The sequence below is a fragment of the Martes martes genome (assembly GCF_963455335.1).
Source record: "Martes martes genome assembly, chromosome: 9".
Classification (NCBI taxonomy): Eukaryota; Metazoa; Chordata; class Mammalia; order Carnivora; family Mustelidae; genus Martes; species Martes martes.
The window spans coordinates 55,024,849-55,043,381 of record NC_137896.1 but is presented as its reverse complement, the minus strand read 5'-3'; the positions used below and the strand labels follow the sequence as shown (position 1 = coordinate 55,043,381).

The 18,533-nt window shown below is 45.5% G+C and overlaps 1 protein-coding gene across 1 annotated transcript in view; it reads right to left on the bottom strand.

The window, feature by feature from the left end:
- FHL2 (four and a half LIM domains 2) overlaps positions 1-9,434 on the bottom strand; it is a 67,123-nt gene extending 57,689 nt beyond the window's left edge. Inside the window, exon 1 of the mRNA XM_080813111.1 lies at positions 9,082-9,434. The gene's annotated coding sequence lies outside the window, so the exon portion shown is untranslated. The remainder of the gene's footprint in view (positions 1-9,081) is intronic.
- Between the last annotated feature and the right edge of the window lie 9,099 nt (positions 9,435-18,533).

The window sequence follows — 18,533 nt, the reverse complement described above, 5'->3', positions numbered from 1 at the left end:
AGGCTTTCATTTCCACTTTGCAACCTATTTTTATCAAATGTCTGTGGTTTCTTGAAAGTCAATAATATGCTTGAGGACGAGGTGAGACTGATTATTTTTAAGAGAAAATGACTAGAGTGAACTCTTTGGCATCCTACATCTCAGGGAAGCTGGGCAGAAGGGGGCAAACCTTCCTGTTTCATGTCCTATACAAAACCCAAATCCGGGCCCCAATCTTCCCACTTTCCCTTCATTACAGCAAAGGAAAAAGTTTTGATAAATACTAAAGACCTTGCTATGTACTGCATTAGGGTGATGGTCAAGAAATCAGCTGGGATTCAGATCCCAGGTCTGCTGCTTTGTAACTGGTACATGGAATCACGGCTTCCCGAACCTGTTCACACCCCAATGTCCAGAATATATGAAGGGATTTCACAGATATGATTAAGTCAAGGGTTTTGAGATGGGGACATTATCCCAGCTTATCCAAGTGAGCCCAGTGTAATCATAAGAGTCCTTATAAGAGGAAGAGGAAGCAGGAGAGTCAGACTCAAAGAGAGATTGAAGATGTTACATCGTTGGCTTTGAAGGTGGAGAGAAGGGCCATGAATAGGTGGATACAGGAGGCCTCCAGAAGCTGGAAGAGGAAAAGGAACAGATTTCTCCCCTCGGGCCTCCAGAAGTAGCACAGCCCTGCAGAAACCCAGATTTTAACCTAGTGAGACCCACATCAGACTCCCAACCTCCGGAACCGTGAGATCATAAATTTGCGTTGCTTTCAGACAATAAACTTAGGGTAATTTGTTACAGCAGCGAGAAGAAACTTATATATCAACTTTCATCTGAATTTCAATTTGTTTTCTCATCTGTAAACTGCCCACACCACGCGGTTGTTGTGAAGACAGGACAACATGAAGCAAGTCAGATGCACAGTCTGCTCTCTGGCACATGGTATGTGCTCGATTAATGGTTACTGTTACTATTATTATTGCCTTGTTCAATCCTTACAAGTACTTTTTTTTTATTTTATTTATTTATTTGACAGACAAAGATCGCAAGTAGGCAGAGAAGCAGGCAGAGAGAGAGGAGGAAGCAGGCTCCCCGCTGAGCAGGGAGCCCGATGCAGGGCTCGATCCCAGGACCCTGAGATCATGACCTGAGCCGAAGGCAGAGGCTTTAACCCACTGAGCCACCCAGGCGCCCCTCCTTACAAGTACTTTAAGGAGTTATTGCTATTAGGGCCATTTTGCAGACGGGGTTTCAGGAGTTGCAATCGTGCCTGAGTTCCTTGCAAGGGGCAGAGTTAAAAACCAAGCAAAGTCAGCCTGACTCCACAGCACCTGCTCTCCTCCCTTAACAAAATGCAGGTGTGCTGGGAGTTTTTGCAAGGACATGTAAGCTGTGGACCCAGAGAACTGGACTTAACCCTAACATGAACGCTTGGCAATGGCGAATGGTATGAATTACAGTGAAAGCGTTTCTAAGCATTCAAATGAAATACATAAAATGGGATTATGGAGACTCCATCCTTCAACACACACTTATGAAGCACCTTCTGTATACCACCTACTGTTACAGATGATGGGGCTACCTCAATGAACAAAACAGAGAGCCTCTGCTTTCAATGGAGATCATGTAGTATTAGGGGAGAGACAGACACCAATATCCAAGGCCCTTTGTGGGTGTGTATATGTGTGAGATGATAAGGGTTTTGCAAAGAAAGTAAATCAGGGCCACCTGGGTAGCTCAGTCGGTTAAGCATCTGACTTTAGGCTCAGGTCATGATCTCAGGGTCCTGGGATCAAACCCTGTATGGAGCCCCGGGTCAGGATCCTCAATCGGCAGGGAGTCTGCTCCTATCTCTACTTTTGCCCCTCCCCCACTCCTCCTTTCTCTCAAATACATAAAAATGCATTAAAAAGACTTTTTTAAAAAAGAAAAAAAGTAAATCAGGAATAAATCAGGGCAACAAGCTAGAGAGTATAATTTTAGTTGGGCTGTTCAGGGGTGGCACTGGAATTGGTGGGAAGGAGGTATGTGATTTTCTGGGAGGAGCACCTGATCCATTGGTGGCACCAGCAAGTGCAAAAGCCCTGGGGTGGGGCAGCTGCTTGGCACAGTTGTGGAAAGGCAGGGTAACTGGAGCATCCTCCATGGAGGCAAGAAAGGCCGGAGATGAGGTCAGATTTCAGGGCCCGGCTCATGCCCGGCTCTATAGGTTAAGTAGCAACAGGATTTTATTTTGATTTGGGAAGCCACCAGAGGGTTTTGGGCAGGCAAGAGACATGGCCTAATTTAAGTTACAAAAAAAGATAAATTTTAAAAAGAGCCTCGTGGTCCAAGTGAGCTCATGCTGGCCTCGGGAGCTGCCTGAGCTGCTCCTGCCGGAGGCTGGCGGAGGTTTGCAGACGTTTCCCAGGAAACAGTGAAGTGCCGCGTTCGAAAGTAGAAACAGCTCAGGGCGGGCTGCCAGGATCCTGCCTGAGCTCATTCACAGCCAGACTGGAGGTTCGCTACTGCGACTTCTTAATAATGGTGTCTGAAGGGTTTATCAATACTTCTATCCGAATTCGATTCTTTAACTGATGTTGAACACACCACTGTGAATTTCCAAATCTCCTGGCTTGTTGAGAATTCTCTTTTTTATTGAGAGGATTCTCAGTCTGCCCTCCTTGCTGCCCTCTGAGTTTTCCATCTGAGCGTATTTTAGGCATGACATTGTGAACATCTCTTCCCTCACCTGGATGATGGCCCATCCTGGTTAATTTGAGCAATCACACATTAGCAAAACTGTTCTTTGGGTTTTTATATTTTCAGTTTGCAGGAGTAGAGAGAGGGGTGCCTTAAAGGAGTCTGTCTTAGGCACTTTGAAAAATCTCTATGCTTTCTTGACATTGCTTGCATATCACTCTTTTTTTTACAGAACCTAACTGGAGAGTCTCGTTGACCTCTGTTGATTTAGGGATTGGAAGGGCATAATAACTGGCTTGTTATTCAGTGTAAATAAAGTCAGGATTGGGAAGTAAGGAGAAGGTTCTCTCTTCACCCACTTTTTGTTCACTAAATTATACTTAAAGTGAGCAGAATTGTTGTTGTTTCCCAATAAATTAATCATGAGATTCTGATCAAATTTGGAAAGATTCTGAAGAAGGAACCTCATGTCTAGAATTCATTTAGCATCTCCAATCCTCTTTCCCTTCTCTCAACACACACACCAGACACTTACACACACGTGCTCTCGTCACCCACACACCACACAGACTGTGGTGAATAAGAACTTCCAAATCAAAGAATTTACTCCTTAAGGATATATTATCATCAAATATTAGTGTTTATTGCCCAATGAAAATCCCATTTAAAGAGGCATTATTTGAATCATGAGTTATGTACTTGTGCTGTGTATCAAGGATGAAAAAGGACTATCAAACTTGTTTCCAAGCCAGTATCACAGAAGGGAAAAGTACTAGCCAACAAGGAAAACTTCTGGCTCCCTTCCTATGTATCTTAACACTTCTTACTCCTGAAATAAACACTGCATTTTAGTCCAGCAAATATTTATTAGGTACCTGCCGTGTGCAAGGCACCGTGCTAGCTTTCGGGGTCTGACTAAGGAGATTAACACCTTTCCCATGTTCTTGCAAAGGTGCTGGGAATAAAGGAAGAATTTTAAAAAGAAAAATAAGGGGTAAGTGGAAAGCCTTCACTCATTTTATTTTAAAGATTTTATTTATTTTTGCAAGAGAGAGAGCTAGCTCTAGTAGGAAGGGGGAGGTGCAGAGGGAGAAGCAGGCTCCCCGATGCAGGGCTCCATCCCAGGACCCCAGGATCATGACCTGAGCTGAAGGCAGATGCTTAACCTACTGAGCCACCCAGCTGCCCCTCCCTCACTCATTTTTAAGATGAGTTTCTTTCTCCATAGCGGAGACTTTTCCAGCAATCTCCGGTGGGATTCCTGTCAGTCCGGGCCCTATACTGCCTGGGTTCCGATCCCAGCTTCCCCACCTATTGGTTCTGAGCACTTTACTTCTCAGCACCTGGCTGTCCTCACCTCTAAGCCACAAACCAGAAGCACTCCTCCTGGAGCTGCTCCCCGGATCACACGGGTGTGTGCACACACGTGTGGTACTCACAACAAGCCAGGACACAGCGAGCACCCAACATCAGCTCCTAGCACCTCTCTAGCCCAGAGCTTCATTCTGTTTTAAGGCTGGAATTGAAATTAGTCCCAATTCAGATTCTTTGCAGAAAGGTTTGTTTTTCTTTTTTTACTTTCGGGAGACAGTATACCTCTTCCTCATTTTCTCTTAAAGATTTTATTTATTTATTTGACAGAGAGGGTGAGAGATCACAAGCACGGGTGTAGCAGCAGGCAGCAGGAGAGGGGGAAAGCAGGCTCCCCTGCTGAGCAGGGAGCCCCATTCGGGGCTCGATCCCAGAACCAGGAGATGGTGACCTGGGCTGAAGGCAGACACTTAACCTGCTGAGCCACCCAGGCGCCCCAGGACACATCTTCATGTCCTCTTACAAAATGCGGGTTTATAGAAATATTCAAAGAAAACAAAGAGAAGCATTGTCTCTAAATCGTTACTGTGACCTCTCCTTGCCCAGCACACACGTTTAGCTCATCTTGTACCCTAGGACACGCCCTTCAGTCTGAGGCTGAATCCCATTTATTTCCATCTCCTTATTGGAGTCTGCTTTCATAATTCCTTACTTCCTTTGGCTCCATACACTTCTCAGTACAAACTTTACCCCCATATATCTTTCCTATAGGAACACCTCCCACCATTCCTACAGGGTGCATGCCTGCCATTCAGACCACACTACACTGTTCATTGCCTCTGGCCTGAAGACTGCTCTTTTGTTATTCTAATGCCAACTGGAGGGTCTCGATAGCCAGACCCCTTTAAGCTTGGTTGCACCTTTTGCCATGGGTAGCAGTGTTCTAAGCCAGTTTCCTTCCCTGAAAATAGGGATAATGCCTGTAGGGTGGCTGGGAATGTTATTTGAACTAATACTAGTTCCCAGAAAGAGTGTTCGTTCAATAGATTGTAGCTATTGTTTTTTGAAAAGCTACCTTCTGGTTGTTTATTTATACTTTTTAAAATCAGTAGCAAAAATTACAGTGCTTTATTTGTGCATGGAATTTTGCAATTAAAAAAGAAGTCCACGCTTAGTCTCTGTGTAGGAATTTAGCAAACTATTTTAAATGTAGGGAAAATATTGGGGCACCTGGGTGGCTCAGTGGGTTAAAGCCTCTGCCTTCAGCTCCGGTCATAATCCCAGGGTCCTGTGATTGAGCCCTGCATCGGGCTCTCTGCTCAGCGGGAAAACTGCCTCCCCCCTTCTCTCTGCCTGCCTCTCTGCCTACTTGTGATCTCTGTCTGTAAAATAAATAAATTTTTAAAGAATTGAAAAATATTTATAAAATGTAGGGAAAATATAAAATTACAAGTAATCTTATCCCATAGAAACAACAACTTTGTATATTTTGGTGTATTTTTTCAATATGTATGTATACATGTATATTACACAGTGAAGATCCTATATTATAAATATAGGTTTGTGTTTAAAAATTAAAAATTCTTTGCAACCTTTATTTCCAATGATTGTATGTATTTCAAACAATGGCTGTATCACAATTTTTTAACCACCCTGTACTTGAGCAGTTGTACTGTTTATCACTTTAATTAGACACATATGTTGTCATATACCCCTTCGTGCCTTCCTATTAGCCAGTTTGTCTTACTACAAGGGATACGAAATTAGAGAGAAATAGAATAATCAACATCACAGATTTTCCTTTTTTGCGTTCATGCTAAACCATGAAATTCGCCCAGATTTATCAGACAAAACTGAGCCCAGGCCGAAAGCACTCTGGTGCCTTTTGCTTAAGGTTAAAATAGATCACACACCCCCCACCTGCCCCCTCAGATACCCCTACTCATTCATGCTGATTAGATGGGTCCTGGGCAAGGAAAGAAGGCTCACTTCCTAAAAACCAAAACGAAATTCTTGCACTTTCCCCTTAAACTCTAATTATACACGCCTTCTTGGTAAAACACATGGACTATATTTTATGAGTCCTTGGCTTGGTAGGGTTTCACTTCCGTGTAACTTTTCAGGATTACTTTTTAACTGTAACCAAACTCTTCTGTTAGAATGAATTGTTATTCCTCTTCTCTCTGTCTAAAATTTATCTTTTAAATTCAACAAAGGCCCGAATTACAAACATGTACTCAGAGTTAAAACTGATTTTTGCAAGCTTACACTTAAGATAATTAATGATATTTATGAAATACAGCTGTGAAATATCAAATTGCTCAGGACTTATGTCAGTTCCTTTCTATTTTTCATCCTTGTCTTGGTATATTGGAGACTAAATGATAAAAGGCTGATGAATCAGTGATAATGAAAAAATTAATAAAATAAAATAAATAAAATCAGTAGGGGTCATGTGGGTCAAGGCACAAAACAGTCATGTAATTTTTACTATGCAGTAGATCGCATTAATAGTGTGAAGTTAGCAGACTGTACTTTAAAACTAGTTATATTCTGATAAAAATTGCTTATCTAAAGCTCAGTTTATGTTCTTTTAACATCCCATCAGTATTATTTCCAACTATTATGGGTCTTTTAGTATTCTGGCTAAATGAAAGAAGTTACAATGTCATATAAGGATAACTCATTTTCAAAGAATTACAGTTTGAACAAGAAGTAGATTATTACCAAATAACCTGATTGCATATGTATTTCTTTCTTAATTATAATTTGTAGTCCCCCATGTAATTTGCTTTTGGATTCACCTTAAAACACAGCAATCTGGACAATATAATGAGAATTTTTTTCCCACCCTTGTAAAGCTAGTATTAAATTAATGGTTCGTCTTAAAATCAAGGACCTCTTAGTATCAAGAAATAGTTAAACAATAAATGTAGTAAGACTACACATAATATTTCATTTTCTTCTCTCTGCTGGTCTGTATTTTCTATGGCAATCATGTATTTGTACAGTAAGAAAAAATAAAAGAAAATATAAACATTATGAATATAATTTCACCTTTCTTGCATGGTGTTAAAAACAAGACAACAGGGCCCAAATGGAGTCACTTACACTAAACTCTGTGTCACCATACAGACCTGATTTCATTATAATTCTAGTATTTTCCAGAAATGGAATTTTGAACCAGTCAACTAGGAATCACCTGATCAGCATTAGGTCATCTGCCCGAGAGACTCCTGCCATTCTCTAAAGGAAAGTGACCTTGCAATAACCAGTCCACTTTTTTGTCTGGTGTAACTTCCTTGTCCCTGTCCCCTTCTGTCTATGAAAGTTTTCCATTTTGCACAGCACCTCAGAGCTCCTTTCTGCCTGCTGGATGGAATGCTGCCCAATTCATGAATCACTGAATAGAATCAGTAATACCTTCCCAATTTACTCAGTTGAATTTTGGTTTTTTTGACAGTGGGGAGAGGAGGATTTATTTATTTATGTTTTTAAAGATTTTATTTATCTGTCAGAGAAAGAGAGAGAGAGCACAAGCAGGGGAGAAGGAGAGGGAGAAGCAGGCTCCCCACGGAGCAGAGAGCCTGACATGGGGCTTGATCCCAGGACCTCTGGGATCATGACCTGTGCTGGAGGCAGACGCCTAACCGACTGAGCCACCCTGTGCTCTGGGAGAGGACAATTTAAACTCAGTTTCATGGCCACCTATTTTAAATATGAAATATTTTAGATACCAGCAGGTAGCGTGTTAAGAGCTATGAGATTACAGAGAGAACTATGACATGGCCTAGCCTCAGGGATCTAGAACCAATGGAGAGCTCTGGAAGCCCTAAATGGGGTGATGAACTCTAATAGTGCAAAATGTATTAAAAAATAGGTGAGATTGAGGGAGCAGTCAGGGAATCTTTTAGGGGAGATGATGCAACTCTTTGTGGAGGTTATACATTGAAATATTTTCTTAATATTAGACAAGACAAGACAAACATCATCATGTGAGTTGAGTAGTTGGCTCCTTCATCAAAAACAAAAACTCCTGTAAGATTGGATGGGGCTCAAAATGTAATATATTTGGTGATAGCACAGGTTATGAACCTAGCAATAAAACAAAATTCAAGTAACATTCCTCAAGAAACAAACAGAACAAGAACAACCCTATAAGAACAAGTACATGATAAAATGACATCAGTCAATCAAGCCAATAACACAAGTGTTGATACTATCTTTTGACCTCAGAATTACTAAAAAATAACTGATCTACTATATATATATGTATGTATGTATGTATGTGTATGTATATATATATACACACACATATATATTTATTTATTTATTAGATTGGACCTGATAAGGTGCCTTGCAGAGAGTAGGTCTAGAGGACGTTTTTATGTATGACACCTATTATCATAATATGTCATCCTATCGGTATTAATGTTATTACGAAATTGGTCCTAGAATTACTCAGTACTGTGCCTTTGCTCATATCCTGCTCTAGAAATTAGTGAACTATTAATGCATTTCCTTTAAGCACACAACAGCTATCCACCCTTTTGAACCATCAGCCGGAACAAGTCATCTTGTAGAAACATACTTTCCCAGCATAAGCAGACCCGCCAGTAATTTGTCTTCTTACCCACAGGTCATCCAGAAATTCTGTCAGGGAGCAAAAGCTCCCAAGCACTGTGGTTTCCCCCCTTCCACTGTGTTCTCCCCCCTTCCAATGTTCATTTTATAAATTTTTTTCCTCTTAAAAACAAAGCTTTCTGGGGTTCACAACTCAGTGTCATTGCTGATTCGCACTCAGAGAGGGTCAAGTGAACAAAGGGTCCTCTCCAGGTGCTTCCTATTCCCGGAGGCACCTGTTGTAGCGTTGCAGAGGGCAGGTTCTATCACCCCCCACACACACACACACCCCGCAGCCATGGGGCAGGAACTGACTGCAGCAGGAGCCCCCCGCCTGGGTCACCTGGGTCTGTGCTTGGGGTCTGCAAGTCCACAGTGCCAGAGAGCTCCCTCTCAGGGCACAAAGGCTGACAGCTGGCCGCGAAGCCTGTGCAGATGCAGGGAAGGAAGGTTGGCCAGAGAAAGGAGAAAGCTTACCTGTCCTGTCTTCTGCCCTCCAGCAGGACCAAAGAGGACAGCAGCAGTGCAGGGCCAAGCACTCTGTGTATGCAGCTGCTGGCCAGCTGCCGCCTCTTGTCAGCAGGGCTATAAATAAGGCGCTGTCCAGAGCTCTGGAGATAAGAACCCAGCCCCTTGCTCCCGAGAGCCTTTTAAGGTATTCAAATTAAAGGAGCCTCGGCCCCCAGATGGGCAGGGGCTGCCAGCTCCCCATTTGGCCTGCCTGCCTCAAGGACATCGCAGGCCTCACACATATTCCAGCTATCCCAAACAGCAGGGGAAGGGGAAAACCACAGCGCTGGGAAGGGATCTCACTTGATCAGACAAGTGGCAGAGCCTCTGGGCGGGCTGCCCATGGCTTCACTGCAGGGAGCCCCTCAGATTAGGAGGCTGGCACGGAGGCACAGAAAGGGGAGGAAACTTCCCCCAGGGCCACACAGTGCCTCTGTGATGTGGTGTGGATTTTCAGAACAGCCTCTTGGAAGGAGCACGCTGACCTTCTACCCAGGCTTCAGGGCATTTGTTTGGGTGAAAAAGATTCTAGGGAAGATTCTAAGGGATTGGCCGCATGCTGGACATCAGGGAAGCTGGGAGTGGAATGTACTTGGAGATGCCCATTCTCCCCATTCTCCACGCTCATGCATGATTGGGGAGATTTTTGGGCTACAAATCACAGAACTCTTACGGAGCTTTTTAGAACCACATGCTTGGGTGCCTGTGTGGCTCAGTTGTTAAGTGTCTGCCTTCAGCTCAGGTCATGATCCCAGAGTCCCAGAATCGAGCCCCGAGTCGGGCTCTCTGTTCAGTGGGGAGTCTGCTTCTTCCTCTGCCCTTCACCCTGCTTGTGCTCTCTCTCAAATAAATAAAATATTTAAAAAAAAACCATATGCTAGAAGAGGAGACAGAAGACAAATTTGGGGGAGCTGCCATTCCTGATTCACCCCTCAAATTTATTATTTCTGGAAGGCATTGCATCCGTGACGGGGGGTGGGGGGGATGGCCAAGCAGGGTCAGCTGTTTGGCAACTGTTGTCTGCTTTACCAACAGACATTCCATGTCTGGGAACTTATCCTCAGGAAAGAGTCAGAAACATGGGCAGAGATACAACTCCAGGGACAACTTTCACAGCTATTTCAATAATTGGGGAAAGTTGAAAACAACCCAAATGACTAACAACAGAGACTGGTAAAACGAGGAATAGTGTTGCCATAAAGGAAACACTGCAATCTTTGGAAATGCCATAGAAGAATATTTAATAACATAGAAACCATATTATGACACATTAGTAGTAAAAATGCAGATCAACGTTAAGGGAAACTCGATGGACACACAGTTCCCTCCCACATACACTCTGAAAGGATAAGCGTCCAGCGTGGAAATGTGCTTCTGGCTGGATGATGGGATTATGGCTGATGTTATTTTCTTCTTTGGCTTATATGTCATCTCTAAATTATTCTCAATGATCTTGCACTGCTTTTATAATAAGAACATTAATTCCATTGAAAACCCAAGTTTCTGAAAATCAGAAGAGAACTTTCTTTGTTTCTGCATGAATGGACCCACATTGATTGTAAGATTACAGAATTCCTTGGGGGTCTCCCCAGGCTTTGGAAAGACCCATGTTGGCATTAGCAGCTTTTTTTTTCCTCATGCCAATATCAACAGTATGTTGTAGAAGGCTCATGGAGTCCCCGAGTGCTCCTGTTGAGGCAAAGGTAAGCCAAGAAGAGAAGAAAAGAAAGGAAAAGAAAAGAAAAGCACAACGAGAAAGAGGTGTCTGAAGTAAGAAAATTTAAGGAATAGAGGAGACAGAAAGTACCCATATACCCAGATCACCTTTATCCGACCTAACGTGCCCCAAGTTATGCTCTGGCCAGGACATAACAAAGGCTCTGTGTGTATTTAAAAAAATATGCATGTCCTGATGCCTTCCTTTTTTATTACTTTTGACTTAAGGAATGACCTCCAACCGTGAGTGTGCGATAAGGGAGCACATGCCACTGATGGGTACAATTGGAAGAGGGGCTCCCCTCCCACTGGGTTCCCAGGGCTACAGGTAATATAGAAGGACCCTAATGCTCTAATGGTCACCCTTCTGCATCCAAACACTAGAGGGGAGGTGTCCCCTCTTTGAATAAGACCTGGTCGATAGCCCATGATGGCATAGTTTCAAAGCTTTTTTCTGTTTATATCATACATCACCCAGGGACAGAGCCTGGAGTTGGAGGCTCAGCAACCCACTGGACTGTTCTTTGGAACTTGGGGTGCCAGAGATTTTCCTGGATAGAAAAGGTCAGCCCCGGTGTGGGGGCATACAGTTTCCCTACACAAGGGAAGAGGTCATTGCGAGGGAGGCTTGAAGGGGCTTCTCTTGGACAAAGCCAGGCCTGAGACCAGGCACTGAGGCCCCCATAACAGGAGGCCTGGCAAGACTGGTGTATGGGCCCACCCGTCTGTGGGGTTCTCCCTGGAACTGCAGGAAGAGCTGCTGGAAGCATCCCAGTGTGACATTTTCCTGCCTCCATGCTGACTCACCCCGCCCCATCACAGGATCCTACTGCATGCACACAGTCTTGGGGTGGGTGGGACATGGTGTACCATGCCTGCTGACAGTCACTCCCGAAGCAGACATGTGTAGGTGGGAACAGCATCTGCTTTCAGGGGCTGTGGCCCAGGACCGGGGCTGCAGTCAGGACTAGGTGTGCCTGGGAGAATTGTCATGGATGCAGGCCTTGCTTCTCTTCCACAATATCATAGAGAAAAGTCTGACAGGTGTTTCTTGGTCCTGTTGCCAAAAACTCAGAGAGCCAAACCTAAGGACATATGGGTCTGGAACAAACATTTTGATTCAATTCAGCAAATAGGCATTGAGTCTTCCTCTCAGAAAGCAGAAACTGGAAGGCACAAAAAGAAGACGGGGGAACCCCAGATGGCCTGAGTGTTCTAGGAGCTGTCCCTGGCCACCAGCCTGGGTGAGGGCAGCCCACCAGTGCCAGCATCTCAGCTCCCTGGTCCAGGCTTACAGGGCTTTTGCACATAGGGTCATGAAAGCTCATTCATCCATCAGTACTATTTAATCTCTCTCTCTCTCTCTCTCTTTTTTAAAAATAAATATTCATTGAAGTTCTTTCGTGTTCCAAGCCCCATGGCTAGATCTGAGAGCCTCAGCTCTGAACAAAATAGAAGAACCTTGAGGGGCTTGCAGTCTGTCATGTGCTGTATTCACACATCATGTGAGCCTAAACCCTTCACCTTGAATCTGGAACATCTTTCCCTCCTGGTCACTGTAGATGCCATTTCCTGTACTGCCCCACAGTCATTGTCACCGGTGTTCCTTGCTTCATATTAGACAGCTTGATCTTTCTGTGAAGCTGGTTGTGCTACTCTTGGAGCCTACTAGAGCTGAGTTTTGTAAGTGGGATGGGCCCCGCTGCTAAGCCTGGCACTGTGGAGCCTGGAACAGGAAGTATGTGCCTCTCATGTGAGCAGGGCCAGTGAGGCCCCCCTAGCCTGATTGAGGCTGGAACCGCCTTTTCCTCTTCACCCTCCCTGGGATGGGAAGGCACGGGATGCTGATGCACCTGCCTCTAGCTGGAGGGAGCTATTTCTTTTTCACCCCCCACAGATTTTTCCCTTGTTCAATTAGTCGATTCTGTGACAGAGGAAGATGAGCTAATCAGGGAGCCAGAGAAGGACGAGGAGATCAGGAGAGGAAGAAGCAGGTCAGGAGAGGCAGAAGTCTGGAGAGAACAGTTTCTGGAAAGAGGGTACAGAACAGCATCAACTCTTGTAGCTGGGAAGAGCAAGGGGGAACGACCCCGGTTTTTCCATCCTGAGAAGCCCTCAGATGCCGACTCAGTGTGTGTCAGGGGTGCAACAGAGAGTGGTTTAGGAAATGTGTTGCCTCCAAAGTGTTTATCCACAGAAGCAAGGCTGATGAGCCTGATACGGGCTGCCATGTCCTTGTTTTCAAATGAATACTTTTCATGTTCTAACTACTCCATTTGCTATCACTGAAATCTCTATCTAAACATTCCGTCTGCACTTCCCAGAATCATAAACAGGCAAGAAAGTCTGCAGAAATGTCCCACGGTATAAATACATCTGCGAACCGCTCTGCGAAGTTTCAACCTGAAAAAAAAATCACCATTTGTTGAAGTGATAGAGTCCAGGCCTCTCTTCGTTCTGAACTTGGCTTATGCTGAACGAGTTTGGATGTTGAAAGAAACCCAGTTATCCAGTCATGAAGCGAATGCAGCAGCGACTGGGGTCTCAGGGCCCTGTCGGCTCACAGAGGTGCAAGAAGAAATCACGTGGGGATGGAGAACCAGCCTGCACTCTTCTCAGCTAAGATCCCCTGGATCCACTCTGCTTCAAGACACATGACAAAATTACACACAGAACGCAGCGCAACAGGGTGCCGGGAGGCAGGCTGGCATCGCCCCCACACTTCAGATGCCGTGTGCTTGCTTTCTCTCTCCCAAGATCCTAGCAGGTCAGTTCTTGGCATCTTTATCCCATGGTGCACGTTGTCAAGAACAGCTTGGCCATTTTTTGCCCAAAGTTACCTGTGCTCCGGTGGGGATCGACATTTTCAAGCAAAGGGGCAAAACTTTAACCAGTGACAGGTCGAGTCTTAATTAGAAGCTGAAGGAGAATTGGGGGGCCTTCATATGTGAAGCCACGCCAAGGGGTGCTCCATCTGTTGCTGTAGGTAATGGGCTGTCATCCAGTCAGCAAGCCTATGATTCTAGAACTATCTAGTTGGCTGATGTGAACAAGTATCAAAGGGCTTCTTTGTTCTCTGGCTTCGGCTTGGGTTTGGCTAATAGAAGGAACCAGCAAGACATCAGAAGACAGGACAGGGAGGTCAGGTGCTCAGTGCTCGGATCTTCCCCACAGGGATGCTGAGGGTTAGTTGTCTCCCTTCTAGGAAAGGCCATAGCACCTGCTGGGGCTTTCTGGGCTCTGGTAACAGTTTCTTCTCCTTGACCTAAGGATGAAGGGCATCGTGACTTCCCACCATTGCCAGCTCCAAGGTTTTGCACCGTCTCTCAGTGGCTTCCCTAAATGCTGCCCATACCTTGGTAAATAGTTCTTTTGTTAAAACTCTCCTCCAATTACCTTGGTTGGGTGTGGCATCTCTTTCTGCCTGGGTCCCCAGTGGGTCCCCAACACGTGCAGAGGGAAAAGATCAAATTCTTCGAAAGCCGTTAGAGACAGAGACTTAGTTCCATGTCCCACCCCAGGCCTTACCCCATGGAGCTGTGAATGGAAGGGGGGTGGGTGTGGGTTCTTTGAGGTGGGGGACCTGTGTGCTGCTGCCACCAATGTGGCCAAGAGATTGCCTTGGATGATAGGATTGTCTGGCACTCCCTGCGTGGGCCATAGAAACTTCCAGATTCTGATGGCATGAAGGACAGGAGACAAACCAGTAATGCCAACAGACGGTGACAGTGGGTACCCAACATCCTAATAAAGTTGTTTTTAAGGCGATCAAGCCATATTTCTTGTAACATGCCTTTCTAGACCTCAATACTCACATGCTTTAATCAGAACATACCTGCCATTTATGGAGCTCTTATGATGTGTGAGACACTGTCTAAGGGGCAGGGGTAGAGCTGGAATGTGGTAGAGATGGGGCAGGGAACATGTGGCCTTGAAACCCACATCCTCCGATTGCAAATGCTGTGTTGTCTGTCCCCTTCTCTCGGTGGACATGTGGAGCACCTCTAACAACTGTCATGGTAACTAATCTTTGGGAAGCATGGGGTTAATGTTCAGTGTTAATACTACACAGTTATGCTACCCTGTTTGTTTATTCTTCTTCCTCCAGAGGGGGCTGGGTGGGGGGGTACCTCTACGCTCCAGGAATCTGAGATTTGGAAGGCAGATCCAGCTTGGCCCCACAGACAGGGGTTTCCAAGAGCAGGAAGCTGGCCAGTCGACGGGCACTACCCAGGCTGCTGGGAATCTTCTATTTTCTTGACTGACATTGTAAAACCCGACTCCCAGACAGAAAAGGCAGAGGGGAGAGACAACGGACCTTTAGCCAACCTGCCCCTCAGCGGAGAGATGCTCACTTTCCCACTGCTGAGCTGGCCGACCCTTTGGTGCTGCTCACTCATAAAGTGGAAACTAAACAGCACAAAGGAAGTGAGAAAAAGAATCATTTGTCTCCTGTTCCCTCACTCCGTTCCCAGATGACTAATGTGCTATTAGTGTTATTAATGCGGTGTCAGTCTAAGTGTGACCAGCTCTCCTGGTCCCGATCTACCGAACTACCGAAGTGGGTCTGCCTTCCTTGGGATCCGGGGTAGTGTCACCTTATTTCAAAAGGCCAAAGTGTCCCATCAATTGTAAAGCAAGATTGTTTTATGAGTCACTCAAAGCATGATGACCCTCTGGACTCATACTGGACTTCCAAAGGTTATTTTGAAATGTTCCAATGCTGGGATTTATGGATGCAAGTTCCACTAGATTAAGAAAAAAAAAATATATATATATATGTGTGTGTGTGTGTGTGTGTGTGTGTGTATCTCCCTGTAGGGACAATATGTATATTGTTCCAACAGGGCTTTATATTAACATATAATGTATTATTTGTTTCAGGGGTACAGTTCTGTGATTCATCAGTCTTATATAATTCACAGCACTCACCATAGCACATACCCTCCCCCATGTCCACCACCCAGCCACCCTATCCATCCCCCCCACCCCCCAGTAACCCTCAGTTTGTTTCCTGAGATTAAGAGTCTCTTATGGTTTGTCTCCCTCCCCAGTCCCATTTTGTTTCATTTCCCCCCCTTCCCCCACGACCCCCTGCCCTGCCTTTCAAATTCCTCATATCAGAAAGATCATATGATAATTGTCTTTCTCTGACTGACTTATTTCACTTAGCATAATACCCTCTAGTTCCATTCACGTCATTGCAAATGGCAAGATTTTGTTTTTTCTGATGGCTGCATATATTCCATTGTATATATATATACCACATCTTCTTTATCCATTCATCTGTTGATGAACCTCTAGGCTCTCTCTGTAGTTGGTTATTGTGGACATTAAATATATATTTTTCAATCTTAATTTTTTTTACTGTAGTAAAATATACATAATATGAAATTTGCCATTTTAAGTGGACAAGGCTCACCTTGTTGTGCAAACATCACCACCGTTTACTTCCAGAACTTTTGGCTGAACAGTGATCTCCACCGCTGCTCTCCCCCCCACCTCTTGTTCCCCTCCTCCAACACTCGCAGACACTGTTCTTTCTGTCCCTATTCTTTCTGTTTCTGAACTCATGACCTCATACAAACAGAATCCTATAGTGACTGCCTAGAGGGAACAAACTGATTGTTTTTTCCCTTTATATGCTCACACAGCACTTTACTTTTGACACGAGATGTGTAGGGTTTTCTCCACACCAACCAGTTCCCCAATTCTCTGTGACACCCACCAAGTGTCCCGCAACCCAATTTAGTTCTGACTCCGTCCACCCAGATTTAATGCCAAATCCCCCAGGTTAAGGGCTCAGTGCCACCAGACCGTTCTTACTTCAGATGCCAGTCACAAGGCTGGGCTACCTACTAACTTCTGATCCACAGGCTGTAACTCAGAAGTTCCTATGCCCTTCTCCTTGGGTTCTAGAATTTGTTAGAACAGATCACAGAACTCAAGGAAACACTTAATGTTTATCCCTTTCTTATAAAGGATTCAACTCAAGGACAACCAGATGGAAGAGATGCATAGAGCAAGGTGTGTGGGAAGGGCACAGACCTTCATGCCCTCCCTCTCCAGGGACACCAACCTTCCAGCACCTCCTTGTGGGCGTCACCCCAGAACATCCCTGAACCCCGTCCTTTTGGGATTTTTCTGGAGGCTTTGTTATATGGGCACAATTGATTAAATCATGGCCCTAGGGAATTCAGTCAAGGTCCAAACCCCATCTCTCCTCAGAGGTTGGGGGTGGGGCTAAAAGTTCTAACCCTCTAACTACCTGGTGGGTTCCCCTGGCAACTAGCTCCCCTCCTCCCACCATCCTTAGGGGCTTTCCAAAAGTCACCTCATTAACTTGAACTCAGGTGTGGTTAAAAGGGGCTGGTTATGAATAAAAAAAGATGCTCCAAAGGAGCTATTTCAAGAACTGAGGACAAAAAACTACATTTGATAAGGAAAGATGCTCCTTTTGCTGGTATCACTTAGAAATGACAAGGGTTTTAGGGAACAAAGAGCTGGGGGACAAACACAGCAGCTTATTTCACATAGCATATGGTCCTCAAGGTTCATCTGTGTTGTAGGCATCCGAATTTCTCCCCTTTTTAAGGCTGAATACCATTCCATTGTATGGATAGAGCACTTTTTGTCCATCGACTCATTGGTGGATGGACACTTGGGTGGCATGAGGTAAATATTTGCTTTCTTCATTAAGTCATCCCATACTCCTTATATTTACTTATTTATCTATCTATTTATTTATTTGGGGGACATGGAGAGAGAGACATTTTCAAGCAGATCCCCACTGAGCATAGAGCCCTATGTGGAGCTTGATCTTAGGACCCTGAGATCATGACCTGTGCTGAAACCAAGAGTCAGGGGCTTAACTGACTGAGCCACCCACACACCCCGATCTCCTACTCTTTGGAATAAACATGCATGCAAATAATTTAAGAATCAGAAGAGTTCCACCCTTGTGGCTCAGTTTGGACGAATGTTAGAAGAGGGGGTGTTTCGGGACTATTTCCCTACCTTAAAGTCTCCAGTACCAGTTAGCAAACAGAAATCGGTTTGTTTAAAGACACACCGTGAGGGGCATTCTCTCTAAGACCTTGCCTATGTGAGTTCTGTGCAAAGGGAGGTGAGACCGCCATTTTTTTCATACCAACAGACAAGGAGGGCTCTCTGGCCCCCTGCTAGGCCCAGGGGCCGAACCCGGGAGGAGCCCTGGCCCCAAGCTCAGGGAGCTTGCCGTGGCCTCAGCGCCCCACAGCCCGTTGTCCGCATTGGTCCAGGCAAAGAGCGGGGGCTGGATGCTCAGGCCCACTCCTCAACCCTTCCCTTGCTAGCTCTGTTCTGCAGCACCAGGGCTGGTCACTCCAGTGCTCGAGGGGCCTTTCCCAGCTCCTGTCTATGGCTGCTGCTGCTTCCAGGGGCTCAGCTTGGGGGAGGCGGGAGCCGGCTGCAGGAAGAGGTGGGGGCAGCCGGCTGCAGGGGGTGCCGGCTGCAGGAAGGGAGAGCAGGTGTTTCTCCCCCATGCCTGTGGCCGCATCTCAGGCAGCAGCTGCAGCTCTTGTTCTCCATCCCAGCGTCTGCTGGGCGTCCGCAGCTCCCAGGCATCCCCAGCTCCCGGGCGCCATCTTGTTACGCCCTACAGAGGCCCACAGCGCCCTCTTCCCCTCCATCCCATCCCAGCCCAGCTCCTCCCTCGCCCTCCG